The following is a 21462-nucleotide window of genomic DNA, read 5'->3' as shown; positions in this document are numbered from 1 at the left end:
CCATCCTCTCTGCTGGCTGACACAGGGGAGATCAAGTGACCAGCAGGCTGAAAATAGGTAAGTATGTACATCTTTCTTACACAGGTTAGTAAGTATAGGTGTTAGGAGGAGGGGAGGGGGGGGGGGGACAGTTTTAAGAATAGTATGGGTTAAGCTGGAATTCCACTTTAAATTCCTTATGTACCAAAATCACCTCTATGGATTCCTAAAACCTCTTTAGGAGTCTGTCCATTTTTAAAGCCTCTTATCTTCTCTCATGTGACACATTACAACCATCACTAGCCATTGTATTTCTAGAACTAATTAGATCAGCTGTCAGGTGTGCTCACTCTTGGCCAAAAGAAAGTAATGCCATATACATGTCCAAACGGTTAAAGCTTGCAACATTTAGCGGGGGGGAATTAGTGATTCAGGCATTTGCAGGCCCTCAGAATCATTTTTCCAGCTCTGTTTCTGCCTGGGCCAAATTATTCACATTTCTTTATAGAGGAAGAAAGGTGTAAATACCATATATGCCACTTTATCGCTACAATACGAGTATCATGGCTCTCAAATGACTCGCTCTGTAATGGACAGATATCTACCTAGCTGTGTCTACAGACAGATCTCTGGCGGTGGCCATTACAAACTACAGTTGTTGGGTGGGCAGGTTTGAAGTTAATGTGTGTAGACATTACCTCTCTTGAAAAGTAAGACATTTTCTACAGACAGAAGAAGGCAGGGCAAGAATCCTTTGAGATAAAGACACACAGTTAAAGTTGTGAAAACGATCTTTTGATTACGCTGCATTTATTTCTGAAAATTGAAAAGTGAAACTGTAATGCCGCACAAACTATAGGTAGATGGGGACTCTGTCCTCAATAGTCCTTAGTGAACCTGCAACCCTCAGACTACTAAATGACAACTCTATTCTAAACTTCTTGGATAGCATGGGCCAGGTTCTGATTTCCCACCATTGAGACCACTCTACTCCCTGGTCATAAGTTATGTTTGACTAACCGCTAGTACATGCTAACAAATCACTAGTACAGCTATTTCTCCACATGCTATATTTCCCCCTTAATGGACTATGGACAAGTGATATCATTGCTATGAAATGTTAGCAAGACAGAACTTTGTCTAATGGGAGACAGCGAGAAAACCAACCCAACACCAATATGGCCAGTCTTGAAGAGCTTGGGCTGACTGCAACATTGTTTTAAATGCTTTCAACATTTCCAAATAATGATGAATAGAATTCTTAGTGTGTGTTGGTTTTTGATCAGAGTTTCGACTTAATCAGCATCACAAGAGGCGAGAAGAAACAATTCTGATTGGCAGCGAACAAATCTCCAGCTGATGTATGACGTGGGATGGAAATTGATAAAGCGGTTGATGGGAAAGCAAGACTCAATGACTTCTTGTTGAGCCAAATGAGAAGGGAAATGCTGTTCTGTCTCCCTGACAGATAGATTGCATAATGAGAATAAGAATCTCTCTGCAGTGACCTCACATCCACGAGCTTCTGGTAAAGAAACATCACCCTTAATAGTTGGGCATAAAGGGAACCTGTCAAGAGAAAACTATGGGAGCTGAAAATCCTTGTGATTGTTTTAAAAACACACTTTTAAATCAGGGAATCATTGGTTTGCTGTTTATTTGCTGCTCTAATAAGCGCTCAGTGGCACATAAAAGGCTTACACCCACATCTCTTGCCCCATCGAATCTTCTTTGACATTGCTCACCCATCTGAATTCAAGAGTAGCATAGCCAGGTCTCAGTACATTATAATACAGTTTATTGACCAGTAACCTGCACAATCACAATTTGGCAGTACTGGCTCCTATATCTCTATTGCAAAATGTTCTCCTTAAAAAAAAAGACAGCCAAATATAGCAAATATATATCTTATGTTTACACAGTAATAAAGGCTTTCTGTATACTATGTTCTGTCCCAGAAATATTTTACCAAAAATGGATTTACTAAGTACTATGTCATTACAGTGCAAGGCTCCCAGCATAAAGGGTATAGGGAAAAATTTTCAACTCTGCGTCCACACTGAGAATGAACAGACTCACAGAAAGAGAAGACAACACTTAGTGGGAGCTTCTTGGCTGAATCAATTTCTGGGTCCCTTAAAACCTCCATGCCAACCTTGATGTTGACCTAGCATATGTCTACCTACCATCCTTGAGGTTGACCTAGCATATGTCTACCTTCCAACTTTGGTAGGTAGATATAGCAGGGTCAACCACAACCTTAAAGTTTATCTAGCATGCGTCTACCCATTGACCTTGAGGTGGACCTAGCATACATTTACCTACTGACCTTGAGGTGGACCAAGAATGTATCCACTTACAAACCTTGAGGTGGACCTAGCATATATGTCATGATAGGTCCACTTAAAGCCAGGAAAATTAGTAAAACAAGAATAACTGAGTGCAGTTATTTTGCTGATCCTTTAAAGAACTCGATGCTTATATTCAACAGGAGAATAATACCACCTTGAAACAGCTGCGTCAGGTGAGTAGAGCATAAAATGACTGTCTGAAGTCCCCTAGAGGACCACAAAAAAGTGGTGGGTGGCTGTGTTATGGGCAGACTCAAGTAGATCCTGCTCACTGAATTATTCATCATATAGATCTGCTGGCCAGGCAAGGTCACACCATTCAGTTAAACCACCTGTCACTAAAACAGTGAAAGTTGTAAGAATCTTTTATGCCACCTTTTTACATACTCTAAAATCAGAAGATCAAACTTTATCTGTGCGAAAGCCATACATTTAATGGTGTCTATTTGCAAGGAAATGTGAATTCTCTGCATGCAGCCTTTGTAACGGAGTTGGTTTGAAGAAGCCAAAATAACATGGTTGTCATAATGCAGTGGGGGTATTTTCTGCATTGCTCCTGTATGTGAATTAGCACACTAGAGTTTAGGGGTTGGGTGCAGTTAGATGGGGTACCAGGTACAGGCCAGCACATTTGCTGCTGTCTCCAGGGAAGTAGTATCCCTAGGAAATGTTTTTTTATTTATATTTTCATAGAATTGGATAGAGTAGACCCTTTGTCATATTTGTATTTCTGTGTCTCTGTCACTGAGAAATAAGGCAAATTGAAAATGTTTTGAGATATCACTAGAGAAGATCTTTTGGATACACCTGTTCCAATGAGAACTGTTTAAGAGGGTAATGCCTCTCATGTTAGCAGATTTCCTCTAACTTCATTTCTTCTCTGGGACAGGAAGTGAAGGAAAATTTCCCCCACATGGTACACAGCAAAAAATAACCTGACGGGTTTTAAAATTTTCCCTCCACTATCAAAAACTAGTATTGACAACACATACACTTTAAAGTAGTTCTAAAGGCTGAAGGTTTTTTTTTTACATTCATGCATTCTATGTATCAAAGCAGGGGTCTCCAAACTGCAGCCCGCAGGCCGGATATGACCATTTGCTTGCCTTTTCCTGGTCCTTGGAGCACTATTCGTTCCACTAATGAGGCACTATTCCGCCCACTGAACCCAATGATGGAGCACTATTCCACCCACTGAACCCAATGATGGGGCACTATTCCTCCCAATGACTCCAATGATGTGTTTGTTTTTTTTTTGTTTTGTTTTTTTTTTTAACTCCCACTGACCAACAAGCCTATGGCATGGTTTACTGTCCTCTGAACTTTAGAGTAGAAAATGACCTGGCATTGTTGGGAGTAAACTGGCCCTTTGTTTTGAAAATTTTGAGTCCCCTGCATTAAAGGTTAAAAATCTTCAGTGTGCATCTTCCCCCTCAGCTCCCCCTTATACTCACCTGAGCCCGAGCCTCTCCTACATTTCTGCCTCATCATTGGTTGAGACACAGCAGCAGGCACCAATGGCACAGCCAGTGGTGATGGAGCAGGAGGAGGGACGGAGCCACGCTCTGTGTGTGTCTCAGACACACAGAAGTGGCTCAAGAGCAAGCACAAGTGCCCCCATAGCAAGCAGCTTGTTATGGGGGTACTCAGCAGGGGGGAGGGGCAAGGAGCGCCACCAGTGGACCCAAGAAGAGGAGGATCAGAGCTGCTCTGTGCAAAACCATTGCACATGCAGGCAAGTATGACAGGTTTGTTATTTAAAAAAGACAAACAAAGCTGAACCTTTAGAAACACATTAGGTATAAACAAGCAACATTTTCAGTGGTTTAAATGTATAATTACTGTTCATTTCTCGTTATAACATTTTACTATTGTAACATTCATAGTCATTTTTAAAGTAGCCTTCTCATTTTTAATTTGCTTGCTGTCCTATTTTATTGTGTTCTAAAGATTAGTAAATGGCCCTTTTAGGGGTCAACTAAAAATGCTGTTAGCATCCCATTTTAAGAGTGATCATATAAATTGCTATAACTGTGCAGCACCACAATGCAGAGAGAAGACTATGTAATGGCCAAGTGTGGTACAAGGTTTTGAAACCATTAAGACTTACTGAGAAGGCTGTATAAATTCAGGTGATCACACATATTCGGCCACAAAAAATCCCTAAAGAGATTATAGATCTCATTTAAAAATCTCCAGCTGTTTAGTTAGACCAGAGTCCTGCTTTAAAAGGAATAATGGAGACGTTCCTGGCTGGCATGGCGGGATGTAGCCGGTTAATTTTGAATGCATGTCTTGCAGTCCCTCCTCTGCCTCTTGGGTGCTGCTGTCCCCAGGGGGTTCTGCCCCAGATTCACTCACATGCCTCTGAGCCACTGCAGCTGCCTCTGCCGCTCCGAGCCCCAGATATGAAGGAAACTGCAGAGTCGGCAGAGGTTTCACAGCATCCTCGCGGCATCGTTTTCCTGCCTGCACATAGATCTCTGTAGACTCCACATCCTACTAGGCCACATGTCCTGGAGACAGTTCACAATTTAATGTGTTGAAGGGCAGGGATATTCTGTCAACATACAGTGACCCATATTAACATGCCAGTGGTTCAGCTCCTCAATGTCTTGTCATAGTAGGTCTATGGCCAGGTAAAACAGGTCTTTTAAAGAGATAGTAAACTCTTCTTTGTCACTTTTACCTATGGGTAAGCTTCTAATACAGCTTCACTGTAGCTAAAATTCATTTCTCCTAAACGTGCACCATTTAGGAGATATTCACTTGTTCTGCAGACGTTGATGTCACCGGCACATGCGCACTGCACTCAGAATTGGGGGCACACTGAAAGTGCGCTGTCAATCCAAAGCATTGTTCCGCCACCGCGACTCCTGTGTACATGCACGGGCGTGACGTCATCATGGCATAACCCAGAAGGATGACCGAGTAAAGATGCCGCTGGAGGGATCCCTTTTACAGGCAAGTCTATGATAATGTATGCGATGTATACTGGCACATTATACCATTATCTTGTGGGGGGGGGGGGGGGGGGTCAGAATTTTTTTTCCCCAGAACCTAAAGTGGAACTCCACCCAAAAAGGGAAGTTCTGCATTAGGCCCACTCCCCATTAAGGATTGGCAACTTTGGGGAGCGGGTACCCTAATTTGACAGGTACCCACTCCACTGCGATCGCCTAGGTGATTGGAAGCCGAAGTTGTCCTTCCCCCTCCCCGTAGTCTTCTGTGACACGTGACAGGTCTCAGAAGACGACGGGGCATTCACAAAGCGCAGTGGGCACCCGGCTGTGAAGCCGCAAGCTGTTATAGCCGGGTGCCCACACTGAAGATGCCGGCGCCAGGGAGAGAAGATGGGCCGTAAAACCAGCAGTGGTGAGGACACCACTGGACCGAGGGACAGGGAAGTGGCTGTATTTAAAAGTCAGCAGCTACAGTAGCTGCTGACTTATGTATTTATTGTTTTTTTAGGTGGAACTCTGCTTTAACTACTGTGTTAAAGTGTATGTAAAGCCAAAACTTTTTCTTTAGGTTTAGTTTTTAAAGGGGCATGAAAGAGATAGAGACCTGCAAGGTTTTTATTGCTGCCTGGGTTCCTGAGAAATTTCTCTTCACTTCTTATCCCAGGGATACAACAGGAAGTTAGGGAAATATCCTTCCAGACAGTTGTCACCAGAAAAGAGTGTTCCCATTGGAAGATTTTCCCTCACAATAGCCACAATAAAATGTTGGTTTTCGCTTAGCTTTCTGTACCTCTAATGATGGTCCAAGCCCAAGCAGAAAGAGGGATTATCCCCAGTGGGGACACAGATAGAGGAGACAGACAGAGATTGTAACTCTTACCTATTCCAAAACTACAAAAACTAAATATATAACAAAAAAAAAAAATCTTTGGCTGAAGATCTTCTTTAACAGCATTGCTCAAGCCTTACTCTCATTCTTGCACAATTGCATAGGCTCCTCTCCTGTACTGAAATAGCTTACTCCAATTTCACTGCACACTGTGAGCTTTACACAACTCAGAGATCACACATCATTTACTGGCTGGAGGACGTGTAATGACATCTAGCTCTTTCCCCCCCAGTCTGACTGGCCTGCCTCTCTCATTCACTAGATTTCAGTCCTTTCAATCATGGGGGCTCAGCATCACATTGTTGTGGTGGTTTATGTAAGGATATATATTATTTATAAAGGGCGTGTCCCTTTCCCTTAGATGAAATCTCAGCAGTGCCTCCAAATTTATGTCGTGGTGGTTTATGTAAGGATATATTATTTATAAAGGGCGTGTCCCTTTCCCTTAGATGAAATATTACAGTGCCTCCAGCCGTTAAAATATGGCAAATATTTAGTAAACCAATAATTTGGACACCTTGATAATTTGATCACCACTTATTATTATACCTTGAATTCTTTTAGCCAATATGATTTCGTACCATACACACAAAATTTGCCTTATAATAGATAAATATAAAAATTTATTTATGTACAAAAATTATATATATATTAACACAAAACACAAAAGACTGGTGATAAATGAATATTGGTACACACAATCAAAAATATATCCTACCAATGTAAGACACACTAATAATGTCTCTAACTAATTACATCAATCACAAATTTAAATGATATGATATTTATTAAATTTATTAATAATTAATAATTTCGAATATCTCAAAGGTTATATTCTTACACGCCGTGGCCATAGGCTTGCAAGAAGTAAGCCCTTGATATGTGATACTCTGGTTATTAATATTCAATAAATTATGAAATATGGAAAAATTTATAATATGGCAATGAACAATTTTTTTTTAACAGTAACACAGTATCTGACTACATATATCTAACTATCCAATATTGTTGTAATACACTACGGTAATTTTTATGATTCTACACAACAGAGAAAGTAATTAATACAAAATCAAATAAACATCTCACCACACCCGGACGTCAGACTAGGCAACTCTCCCGTGGATTTAGCTGGCAGTGGAACGCCTTTAGACTGATATATAGGCAAGTGAGAGATTCAATAGGGGAGAATGTAGGAAGTTATAAGTTTAGAGGTTTAAAGTTTTAGGAAGTTTGAAAAGATGGAAGAGTAGTTATTTCAGCAGAGATCTTCTTCAGATGTCAGGTCTTTCCATGAGGTCTTATGAGGGTTCTTCTTTTTCATGAGGTTTTTTTTTATGTTACAGCACATGGGCTTTTTATATCCACTAGTCCATTGTTCTAAGATACCTTCCCACCAGGCTTCCTGATTGGCTAGTTGAGAAATGTGTGTACATAAGCTATTTCTCACCTGCCCGCCAGGTGGCGGTCATGTATCACAGAACAATGTGAGTATTTGAGATGACTCATACCTTGGGTGGAATCTTCAGGTAATTTCAGGAATAAAATATACGGCTCTATCCAGATATAGCAGTGATCATACCTATGATATTCTAAATAGGGACCATGGAATATAGGTGTATATTCGGTTATTCCTCCTTGAAGTATCATCCTGTTTGTTTCCTGATAATACATGTAACTAATGCTAGTTTATAATACATCTTACTTCCCATCATCTCAATACTCAAGTTAGTGATATATAGTTCCCATTGCTGAGTATTTAGTGGTGTTTAAAGTCTATGACATCTTATTTATAATCTGTTTTTGTAGTACATTTTTGTAATGATATACAGTGAACTTTTAAACTTAAATGTCCTGAATTTCACCCCTTGGTTTCAGCATCAACATTTCCTCTGTATAGGGAAAAATCTCTGTTTGCCTAGCCCTTGTATCGGACTCATGGTAAACAATTGTTAATGCTTTCACCCTTGGTGAACAATAGTAGATAGTAATAGTTTCAGAGGTTTGTTGGTTCATCACACTCTACAGGTTTTGGTTAAGCTTTCAAACAGTTGAGTTCCCGTCTCATTATTGTTGAAATGTTTACAAGTCAGAGTCCTATGTGTTTGACTTTCTGTAGATGCATTCTTCTCACTTCCATATACAAATAGCCCTTGTTGACAGTTTAAACAATCCCATTGTCTTGGAAAAGTCTTAATTCCCTGTTCTCTTCAGTTCTTTAACTAGAATTCTTGAAGGTTTAACCAAGACAAAATTAACTCTTAACATCCGGTTCTGCTGAGCTGTTGGCTATATAACATTATGTCTTGATAAAAGTCATATTTTTGACATGATTCCAAAAGCCCACAACAAAATCCCCCTTTGTTTTTGGGGTACAGGCACGTGTATAGGGGTGTCTGTATCGAAAAACATGAGTGAGGCTTTTGGCTAGAGTGATTGTTCGTCTTCTCCGGTGAAGGGAATGAAATAATAAAAAAAAAAATTTCCGATAATAAAATGATAGCGGTCATGCTGGTTGTTCCTCAACTTGACTCGGCGTCTTTAGATGGACACTTCCGATGACGATCCTGGTCTTGTGATGAGGCCGGCCTGGCCTGACACATCCACCTTGGGGTCCATGGGTCCTCCGCACGACAGGTCTCTTAGACGGTCTCCTAGGCGGGTCTTTTCCTCTGGACTGGCCCTTGGTGGCCTGGGACATCAGGTTATCGTCTCCGGATCGATCTCTGGCATCTGGACTTTCCCACAGGACATTATAGCTTCCTTCTAGGGTCCGGTCATCGACACCTCCGATCGCCGGTCTGGTCATTGTCTGGGCCTTCCTTTCTAAATTATTAAAATGAACAGTTTGAGTAATGGATATACATAAAATTATATTACCGGATCCTGTAAGGCAAAATATGAATTATATGTTTAAAGGAGGTTTAAGAATGATCTCAATATCTCCAGATAGGAATTGGTGGGTTTAGTCTTCCAACCACTGCAATTGAGACTTCGGATGGCAAGCACGTAATTGATTGATGTGCACCCATCTATCACTGATTTCACCATACCGTGTCACCTGCAATTTATATGCGACCGGAGAGATTTTGTCAATGATAGAGAACGGACCTTTCCAAGATGGAAGGAATTTCCGTTCCTTGATCTGGTCTCTTGCAAAGTTGTATAGATAGACCTTGTCACCAATCTCATATTCCTTCTTGGAGGTTTTGAGATCATAGTATGTCTTAGCACTAGTTGCAGCTCTTTCCAAATTTCGCTGGGCAAAGGCAAAAGCATATTGCAGATGTTTACGTAAATCCTCTATGTACTGGTGTGTGGTGGTAGCATTGATCAAATTTTGATCTGTAGTGCGATACAATAAGTGCTGGGGCAGTACCATCCGTCTACCTGTCATCAGTTCAAAAGATGACATTTTTGTAACTGTATTCGGAGTAGCCCTCAACGCCATCAGGACCAGCGGGAGCTTGACATCCCAATCTTTGCCTGTTTCCTTAACAAATTTCTTAAGGACATTAACGATGGTCTGATTGTATCGTTCTACACCACCACTAGAGGCTGGCCGATAGGCGATATGCAATTTCCTTTTAACCCCCAAAATTTTCCACAATTTGGCCATCACTTCGCTAGTGAAGTGCGATCCTCTATCAGACTCTATCCTCTGAGGTAAACCAAAACGAGAAAATACATGATTTATTAGCAATGCAGCACATGTCTCGGAGCTATTATTTGGTGCTGGTATACATTCGACATACTTGGTGAATAAACATGTAACTGTTAACATATACCGATTTCCTCGTGAAGATTTTGTTACTGGCCCAATAAAATCCATCTGAAGGTCTGACCAAGGCATACATATCCCCCTCTTCTGGAGAGGTGCTCTGTGAGTTGGCTTGGTAGGTTGAAATTGGGGACATATTAGGCAACCTTGGCAGTATTCCTTCACATCACGTAACATATGAGGCCAGTAGGCATAATCCCGCAGGATCTCATACGTGATCTTCTCTCCACGATGACCGGAAGTGGGAGCATCATGGGCATGCTGTAGCATCAAACCTCTAAATTTAAGTGGGACGACCCATTGTTGTACGCCACCCTTTGAGGTTCGTATCAACAATCCCTGGTATAAAGAGAATTGGGATTTGGATTTCATTAAGATACGTAAATCCTCCTTCCCACTATATACTTCCTTATTTATGGGATTTTGGTTGGGATCTTCTATATGACTATAAAACAAGCCAATTATTGGGTCTTCTTTTTGGGCAGTAATTAAATCCTCACTAGGAGAATCGTGACTCCACTGTAATGCATTCGGATCACCAGCTGTTCTGGCCTGTTGCCTGGTGACAGCTTCAATCTGTACGGTACCTAAAAATTGGTCAATGTCTATCAGTTCACCGGTGATTGCCCCTTCCTTGGCTAGAGAATCGGCCAGATCGTTCCCTTCTTTCTCGGCACCTAGAACCTTGGAGTGGCCTTTGGTCTTCTTGAAGTGCAGGGTGAGATCATTGGACCTTACCAGTTCATCGATGTGACAAAAGAGCTTACCATGTTTCACGGGTTTGTGATTACTCTTGTTCATGTTGTTTCGCTTCCACCTAGGAAAATACTCCACAAAACTATTCCTGACATAATTGGAATCGGTTATGATGGCACACTCTCTGATGTTGAACTCTATAGCCATCTCAACTGCTCTAAGAATTGCAGTAAGTTCAGCAACCTGACTGCTTTTTGGTCCAAGTTTGTATCCCACAGAAATTGGGGTGACACCTTGGGTCCAAACGATTCCAATACCTGCCACTAGTTGGAGCTGTTCCCCATCCTTGTGATGAAAAGCACAACCATCCACATATACACACGGCAGCTGTTTACAGTATTCTTCATCGTAAACCTTGTAGGGAGAGAACAGTTGTTCTTCCAGAAAGTCAGTGTCCGGGGCCTCCATAACAGGCGTAGTTGCGGAACAATCATGGAGCTCGGCTAGGCCCTGGGCTACTGGACTTTCCTTGTTCTGTTTGTACCGAATTTCAAGAGGCCACCCTTGCAAAGACAAAGTCCAAGCAGTGATGCGGCTATTAGACACATTTCCTCCCTTGATACGTTCACTCTTTAAATACTGTAAAGGCTGGTGTGCCGTTTCAACAATGATTCTCTCTCCCTGAATGTAACTGCGGAAATTCTGTAATGCCCACACGGTGGACAATAGAGCTTTTTCACAGTCACTGAACTTTACTTCAACCGGGGACAAAGTTTTACTGGCATAGGCAATCACCTTACTGACATCATCACGTTTCTGGTAAAGAACAGAACTCATACTTACCTGCGTAAACCCTGTCTCTAGATAGAAATTTTTACCCCCTTCGGGATATCCGAGACACGGCGCTTGTGTGAGACGTTCCTTTAATTCCTTCATGGCGTCCTCCTGTTTCTTACCCCACGACCATTCGACATCCTTCTTCAGTAGGTGAAGCAGTGGCTTGCTTATCTCAGCGTAATTGTCAATAAACTTACGCGAGTAGTTTACCATACCTAGGAATGATCTCAATTCTTTAAGGTTAGTAGGGACTTTACAGTTCAGAACCGCCTCAACTTTCTTCTTTTGTGGGTTCAAACCTTCAGCAGTAACTTCATGGCCTAGGAAGTTTACCTTCGTGCGACACCACTGGGCTTTTTGTAAGGACAGTTTTACTCCTGCTGCTTTTAATTGGCCCAGGACATGCCGAAGTTCTGTAATGTGTTTGGCCATATCCGTACTTTTGATCAGGATATCGTCCACATATGCCAACGTCCCCCTTTCGAAGGCGTCTGGCATTGCCTTGTGCATGAACACAGCAAATTCATGTCCGGAATTTATGAATCCGAAAGGCATTCGTACCCAACAATATTGTCGATTCCCAAAACTGAAGGCCAGTTTGTATTGGTCTTCCTCACTCACCTTTATGGTCCAATACCCCTGTGCACAATCCAAGGCTGTGAAAACTTGGGATCCTTGGAGCTGGGCGAGACACTGGTCTATGTATGGGACAGGCCATCCTGACATGTACACACGTTTGTTTAGCTGACGGAGATCAGCGCACAAACGCCATTGTCCATTGGGTTTTAAGATACCCAGGATCGGGTGGTTGTAGGAGCTGTGGATGGGCCTAATTATACCCCTTTCATGTAACTTCCTGATAATCTCAGCTAGAGATTCATAGGAAGCTAATGGTAACCTATACTGTCTTACGAATACTGGTGGGGCATCTGGATCTGTTTGGATCCTAGCGATGTGTAGGTCAGTAGTCCCACAATCGTAAGAATCCTTGGCAAAGATCTCTTGGAATTCAAGGAGAAGCTCTCGGAGCAATTGTCGGTCGAGATCACTGGCACACGCGTCGGCGAGGGCCACCATCTCTTCCACTAACTCCTTGAATCCAGGAAAGCTTTCCGGCTGACCTATCTCATATGCCTCTTCAAGTTTCGTGGTGAGGTCATTGGGTATGTGATGTGTGTGTGTGTTCTCCTGCCATCCAGGTTCTTTGGGGTACTCTTGTTCTTTGATTGGGTGATCAAAGACAATTGATGTCTCTTCGATTCGACAGGTGCCATCTTTAGAATCGAATGGATAAATGGACTCTATGGTGAAAATACCCTCTGGTAATGAATGGAATGTTTGTTCAATTAATTGTTCCCCCGACAAATATTCATCGGGGATGAGTCCAATCACCTGGTTAGTAACCCCAAAGGTATAATATTCAGTCTCTACCGCTAGACCAATAAGGGTCTCTTTGGGTAAGACGATGTCCTGATTGGACAGATTATGTACGTAAATGTACATCGGGGATTGATGTGTGTTGACTAGGGGCGTGTGTGTAATGTTCAGTCCCTCCCCCTGCATTTTATGGGAGAGGCATACTAATGCATCTGACCCCTTCAGTCTATGTCCCTTTTTAACTTGGATGGGGAGTATGAAATTATTTATGCCCTTAGGAATTGTAATCTTTTGGGCTACCTGGACTTCAACAGCATAAGGCATCTGTTGCTGGGATTTTAAAGCTAAGTCCAGATTTTGGTATTTTTCGGGGTCCCCCTTTAGTCGACTCCATAAACAGTCATTAATTAGGTCGACTTGCATTGCAAAGCGATGTAATATATCGTTGCCAAAATAAATTTTAGTTTGGGGATTATCCAAGACTAGGAACACATGGGTGGCTGTTTTGTTTCCTACAGTGACGTTTAAGAGACACCTAGCCATTGAATTGTGATCATCAGAGTCATCAAGGGAGTCTGAAATCCAATGACGCTGAGGTGTGGAGAAACGGATCATTTCCATTTCGGTCAGGTGTTTTATCAGCCCATGGCTTACAAAGCTGTGTTCCTGTCTCAAATCTAGTTTGGCATATTTTGACCTATTAAGACCATTTATCCGGATGGGGATAAACAAGTCGCTGTTAACCCTTTCAATACCTGTCAAGAATTGGGTGTGATCTCCCCCTTTTCTTGGTTTATCCTCCTGATGAAAAGATATCGTAAGGATGTCATCTTGGAGGGAAATATCTTTGATTTTATCTTGGGGAATTCTAAAAATGTGTTCCTCATCTCTTCTGATAGGGTTACAGTCATCAGGTTTGATAACCGTTACATCAGGAAGTTGGCTGTTCCTGAAATGGATTTCTAATGATCCAGGCCTTTCTTCCACCAGGTGGCAGTGTTGTCGGGAATGGGGAGTTTTAAGTTTCCCATATTTAATTGGGGTATTTACCTGTGACCACAGGACTTGGTTCACACAGTCAACTATGGTGTTCAGCCTTTTTAGGAAGTCCATCCCAATTATCATGTGGTGCCGGGAGATGCTGGCAATGATGATGGGGTGTCTCAGTTCCTTATTACCCAGTTTCAGTTTAAGCCAGGCGGTACCCATGACTTGTAACGGGTCTCCACCTACACCAATCAATGAGCTGTCAAAGCTTTTAAGTCTCGGCTTGGTGGGCATGACATTCGCCACTTTGTCAAAATGTTCCTGTGACATGATGGTTGCTTGGGATCCAGTGTCTATTAAGCCGACAATCGAAAGATCACTGGCATCCTGCACCTGCACCGTGGCATAATATCTCCCATCAGATTCAGTCAGCTCACACATGAAATTAGTGTGGTTGAAGATCTGTGGGCCCTTCAATAACATATGACTGGCTCTTATCTCACCGCATGTGGTGGACACATTACCCTTATCCTCCCTGGTGGGATTCTTGGACTGTCTCAAGACAGAAGCACAACTAGAAGTTGGTGCTCCGTCTGGCTTGTCAATCCCAACGATTTCCGATGCCGCGACTATATTAGGGGCAATAGATGGACACTGAAAAACAGGAGAATCATTAATAACCAACAACTGGTCCCCCTTTGCCTGAGAACTAGCTTCTCCATTAGTAGGCGTGTCAGGGACGGGGCACACATCTCCTGTCATTTGACTCAGTGTCCTCCCCTGTTGGTTTAAGGCTTGGTTGCCTGTTAATTCTGTGACCCTTGGTTGGTCACAGGAGCTGCTCCTAAAAAAGGATTGGATGGAAATTGAGTGACAAGCCTGTCCATCTGTTCAGCCATTTTGCTGACCTGTGCCTCTATTTGTCCAATACGCTCAGAGGAGTCATTCTGTTGATTCTCCCTTTTCCTATACTTGCGCTTGTATTTTGGACGAGACTGGTAATGAGACTCAGAGTCAGAACTACTGCTCTGGTCCCGACGCCATTGTTCTCTCTGAGGTTTTGGGGTCTCCCTGTTATTAAAGGGAGCCTGGGGTACTGTATCCCCCCTTTGAGCCTGAGGGTGTTCTTGGCGTGGAGGAAATCTTTGGAAGTCGGAGTTTTTATTAAAATTGGGATTCTTATTGTAATTATGGTTCCTGTTGAAATTGGGGTTCCCATAAAAATTCCCATGTTGGTTTTGGCGAGGATAATAGAACCTCTGAGGATACCATTGCCTCCTTTGATTTTCATCACTGTACTGGCCCTTACCATACTTTTTATTCTTCTCACTTCCACTACCGTAGTTCCCTGGCTTTTGCCTATCCTTTCTCACCCACTGGTTTTGGGGTGCAAAGTTATGGACCTCCTTCACTTGCTGGGTTTGAGGTGCAAATCTAGGGGAACCATTGGTTTTACCCCCACGGACTACTTCCGCATATGATTTCTTCTCTGCCTGCACATTTGGATTTGGAGGGGAAACGGTAGTGGCTGCTACTATCTTGGGGCTATTTTTAGGTTCTCTTTTTATCCCGCCCTCACTGGACTGTTGGATCGAGAATAAATAGTCACTCTCTCTCACCAACCAATCAAGAGAGCATCCCTTTCTGTAATCCTTTGCAAGTCCCAATTTTATGTAAGCAGGTAATGCTTCATAGAATAGTGTCTTGAATTCTGGCTGGTTAGGATTGGGATCCTTTTCAGCCAGGAAATAGGCATTTCTGAGGACAGCCAGAAATTCTGCAGGGCTTTGGTGAGGACCACACTTTAAATTGTAGGCCGCAGCCTTGGCAGAGGTTACAGTTTTATAAGGCCCAAATTCCATGTGGCACTTATGTTTAACCTCTCTCCAGGACTGATTGGAATAGGCCCTCAAGGTCTCAAAGAATTGCCGGTATTTCTCCTCAAACACCCATGGCAGCAATTCTATTTTGGTGTGGTCATCTCTAATGCCCAGAATCTCTAACGTCTGTTCATATGTTTTCATGTGTTCGGTGATTTCAAGGGACCCTTTCTTAGAAAACATAGGAACAGTGTCCTTCAGGAACTTAATGACCTTTGGGGTGTCATATCTCCTGAATGACCCCTGGGATTTCCCTTCCTGCCTATATGAAACCTCATATTTTTCTTCAGAGCGCTCTGGAGTGTATCTTGATAGCTTAGGAGGTGACCTATATTCTGACCCTGCCTCACTATCAGATACTTCGCTGTGATGCGGGTATCTCCGCTCATCAGCCTCCTGCTTGCCTGGGTTGGTCCGGTTTCGGACCCCAGAATTTATTTGGGCCGTCAACCTTATAATCTGCTCCTCCAGAGTTTTCTGCTCAGATTTTATCAAGGTAAGTTCTGACTGGTCATGCTTATCCCCTGGGTGAACTTTAATTTTGACAGGAGATAACCTCTCTGATCTGAAGTATTCCACCTCATCTTTTAAGTCCTGATACTTCTCTTGAAGTTGTTTTAACTCCTGAAAGTTTCTTTCATACAGGTCCTGAGCACTTCGAAAGTCTCCGACCAATCTATCATAATGTTTCTCGGATTCGTCTAAACGAATACCGGCATGACCAAGCTTCCCTTTCAAAGACTCAATGTCCTGATTTTTGCTTTCTAACAAGAGGCGGGCCTCTGACAACTCTTCCCTTATAGTCATGGTCCGCTGGGCAGCTCCAGCGGTCATGAACCATAACATGGGCCAAGCTTCTAGGAGAAGTCTGTCACGGCCTCTATCACTTTCTGTTCCAGCAAATGCCATTAAAAACCCAACAACCTGGCCCTTTTGGTTAAACAGGTCCTCAAAGGTGCTCATGGCCTGCTCTTTCTCTTCATCCACAAATTCATTATTACTATCCCCCAAATTCAATCTCTTGCGGAGATAATTTATTACTTCATTTTCAACATACTTCTGCCAAGCACCGGCAGCTTTCCGAGCTGGCTTCATAACTTCCTGCTCAATGCCTTGAGCCGCCATATTTTCCTCGTTATGCTTGGAAGAGGTGGATCCGTGATTACTGGATGCCATTTTGATACAAAATATATGTTTGATAACGTGTACAAATATACAATCACCAGTGCGTTTTGTGTTATGGTACGATTTCTATGGCTCTCAGCAGTGCCTCCAAATTTATGTTGTGGTGGTTTATGTAAGGATATATATTATTTATAAAGGGCGTGTCCCTTTCCCTTAGATGAAATCTCAGCAGTGCCTCCAAATTTATGTCGTGGTGGTTTATGTAAGGATATATTATTTATAAAGGGCGTGTCCCTTTCCCTTAGATGAAATATTACAGTGCCTCCAGCCGTTAAAATATGGCAAATATTTAGTAAACCAATAATTTGGACACCTTGATAATTTGATCACCACTTATTATTATACCTTGAATTCTTTTAGCCAATATGATTTCGTACCATACACACAAAATTTGCCTTATAATAGATAAATATAAAAATTTATTTATGTACAAAAATTATATATATATTAACACAAAACACAAAAGACTGGTGATAAATGAATATTGGTACACACAATCAAAAATATATCCTACCAATGTAAGACACACTAATAATGTCTCTAACTAATTACATCAATCACAAATTTAAATGATATGATATTTATTAAATTTATTAATAATTAATAATTTCGAATATCTCAAAGGTTATATTCTTACACGCCGTGGCCATAGGCTTGCAAGAAGTAAGCCCTTGATATGTGATACTCTGGTTATTAATATTCAATAAATTATGAAATATGGAAAAATTTATAATATGGCAATGAACAATTTTTTTTTTAACAGTAACACAGTATCTGACTACATATATCTAACTATCCAATATTGTTGTAATACACTACGGTAATTTTTATGATTCTACACAACAGAGAAAGTAATTAATACAAAATCAAATAAACATCTCACCACACCCGGACGTCAGACTAGGCAACTCTCCCGTGGATTTAGCTGGCAGTGGAACGCCTTTAGACTGATATATAGGCAAGTGAGAGATTCAATAGGGGAGAATGTAGGAAGTTATAAGTTTAGAGGTTTAAAGTTTTAGGAAGTTTGAAAAGATGGAAGAGTAGTTATTTCAGCAGAGATCTTCTTCAGATGTCAGGTCTTTCCATGAGGTCTTATGAGGGTTCTTCTTTTTCATGAGGTTTTTTTTTATGTTACAGCACATGGGCTTTTTATATCCACTAGTCCATTGTTCTAAGATACCTTCCCACCAGGCTTCCTGATTGGCTAGTTGAGAAATGTGTGTACATAAGCTATTTCTCACCTGCCCGCCAGGTGGCGGTCATGTATCACAGAACAATGTGAGTATTTGAGATGACTCATACCTTGGGTGGAATCTTCAGGTAATTTCAGGAATAAAATATACGGCTCTATCCAGATATAGCAGTGATCATACCTATGATATTCTAAATAGGGACCATGGAATATAGGTGTATATTCGGTTATTCCTCCTTGAAGTATCATCCTGTTTGTTTCCTGATAATACATGTAACTAATGCTAGTTTATAATACATCTTACTTCCCATCATCTCAATACTCAAGTTAGTGATATATAGTTCCCATTGCTGAGTATTTAGTGGTGTTTAAAGTCTATGACATCTTATTTATAATCTGTTTTTGTAGTACATTTTTGTAATGATATACAGTGAACTTTTAAACTTAAATGTCCTGAATTTCACCCCTTGGTTTCAGCATCAACATTTCCTCTGTATAGGGAAAAATCTCTGTTTGCCTAGCCCTTGTATCGGACTCATGGTAAACAATTGTTAATGCTTTCACCCTTGGTGAACAATAGTAGATAGTAATAGTTTCAGAGGTTTGTTGGTTCATCACACTCTACAGGTTTTGGTTAAGCTTTCAAACAGTTGAGTTCCCGTCTCATTATTGTTGAAATGTTTACAAGTCAGAGTCCTATGTGTTTGACTTTCTGTAGATGCATTCTTCTCACTTCCATATACAAATAGCCCTTGTTGACAGTTTAAACAATCCCATTGTCTTGGAAAAGTCTTAATTCCCTGTTCTCTTCAGTTCTTTAACTAGAATTCTTGAAGGTTTAACCAAGACAAAATTAACTCTTAACATCCGGTTCTGCTGAGCTGTTGGCTATATAACATTATGTCTTGATAAAAGTCATATTTTTGACATGATTCCAAAAGCCCACAACAACATGTTGGCATTACCTAGTATGGTCTGTGTGTAAATGCACCGTCCAGAAACTCCCACAAGATATCCACCCATCAAGGCGTTTTTATATGTGCAAATCTGAGTCAGGGTATGTGATGTTTTGAGATAGTTATGTACAGCACCCTGCTGGCCCCTCCCACCAGGCATGACCTACCTGCATTGCATAGAAAAACACAGATACCCAGTGATCAATGTCATTATGTCACGGACCGACTGGTAGTAGCCTCTAGCGACCCGCAGGCCGGAATTCCTCAGGGCACGGAGTCTAAGCCTCAGTCTGCTGTTTCACCAGGGCCCCTGATGGTGGGGATGGACTTGAAGCAGCCTGAGACCAGGTCGCGACTCCCGAGTACAACCAGCTGTGGTAGAGGTGGTTATGCCAGTGGTAGGTAGCAGGTGAGAGCCAGATGTGAAGAGGTAGTGTGTAGCGTAGTCAGACAGGCCAGGTCGGTAACAGCGGAGGCAGGCGGTACAGATCGGCAGGCAAAAGGATAAAACGGTTCACAGGCCAGGTTCAGCAACAGGAGATCAGGTAAACAGGAGAAGGCAGAAGAATGGTCAGACAAACCAGGGATCAGGGCAGGAGAGGGTCACGATTATCCAGGTCAGGCAGGTTCGGCAACAAAGGCAATCTCAGGACTAGGAACAGGAACACAGGAATAAGACCATACGGACGGCACTTGAGCATTGCAAGAGCCGGCTTTAAATAGAGCGCCCTGCCCTGTCATTGGCGACGCGCGCGCCCGTGTGCACATACGCGGCTGCAACTGCCGCCGCGGGCGCCCAGGTCCTAGCGCCCGCGTGTTAGTGCATTTTGGCAATCTGTGCAGACCTATGCGCCACGGCGAGCCCTGACACATTAGCATCTTGTTGAAGGGGACAAGGAGGGACCAGAGAAGACAAAATATAAGCAGATTAAACTTTAGCTTTAAAGTACAACTAAATGTTTCGATACAAGAACCCAATCCAGGTAGAAAGCAAAAAAAAAAAAAAAAAAAAAAACACACCACACTTTACCTTCCCCAACTGAGCCAAATCCTCCTAGATTTGTGTCTCTGATGCTCCCCATCCCATACACTGCAGTGAAATATGCTGACAGCCACACCCTCCTGCAACATTTTTCTTCCTAAAACACAATCATTGTTCTGCACTACTAAGCAGTAAGTATAGTCCCTGGAAGTAGCAACCAAATAAAGCTTTATGGACAATAAATACAATGTTTAACATTAAAAATACTATACAAAATTGACAAATGAAATATATAAATGCATACATACATAAAAATAAACATTTACTGGCATATTGTTGTGGTGGTTTATGTAAGGATATATATTATTTATAAAGGGCGTGTCCCTTTCCCTTAGATGAAATATTACAGTGCCTCCAGCCGTTAAAATACGGCAAATATTTAGTAAACCAATAACTTGGACACTTTGATAATTTGATCACCACTTATTATCATACCTTGAATTCTTTTAGCCAATATGATTTCGTACCATACACACAAAATTTGCCTTATAATAGATAAATATAAAAATTTATTTATGTACAAAAATTATATATATATTAACACAAAACGCAAAAGACTGGTGATAAATGAATATTGGTACACACAATCAAAGATATAACCTACCAATGTAAGACACACTAATCAAGTTTCTAACTAATTACATCAATTACAATTTTTTAATGATATGATTATTTATTAAATTTATTAATAATTAATAATTTCGAATATCTCAAAGGTTATATTCTCGCACGCCGTGGCCATAGGATTGCAAGAAGTAAGCCCTTGATATGTGATACTCTGGTTATTAATATTCAATAAATTATGAAATATGGAAAAATTTATAATATGGCAATAAACAATTTTTTTTTAACAGTAACACAGTATCTGACTACAGATATCTAACTACCCAATATTGTTGTAATACACTAAGGTAATTTTATGATTCTACACAACAGAGAAAGTAATTAATACAAAATCAAATAAACATCTCACCACACCCGGACGTCAGACTAGGCAACTCTCCCGTGGATTTAGCTGGCAGTGGAACGCCTTTAGACTGATATATAGGCAAGTGATAGATTCAATAGGGGAGAATGTAGGAAGTTATAAGTTTAGAGGTTTAAAGTTTTAGGAAGTTTGAAAAGATGGAAGAGTAGTTATTTCAGCAGAGATCTTCTTCAGATGTCAGGTCTTTCCATGAGGTCTTTATGAGGGTTCTTTTATTTTTTCTTAAAGCACATGGGCTTTTATATCCACTAGTCCATTGTTCTAAGATACCTTCCCACCAGGCTTCCTGATTGGCTAGTTGAGAAATGTGTGTACATAAGCTATTTCTCACCTGCCCGCCAGGTGGCGGTCATGTATCA

The sequence above is a fragment of the Staurois parvus genome, unplaced genomic scaffold (assembly GCF_062004578.1).
Source record: "Staurois parvus isolate SC_StPar_1 unplaced genomic scaffold, SC_StPar_1.0 ptg000154l, whole genome shotgun sequence".
In the NCBI taxonomy this organism is placed as follows: domain Eukaryota; kingdom Metazoa; phylum Chordata; class Amphibia; order Anura; family Ranidae; genus Staurois; species Staurois parvus.
This window is presented reverse-complemented; position numbering follows the sequence as displayed.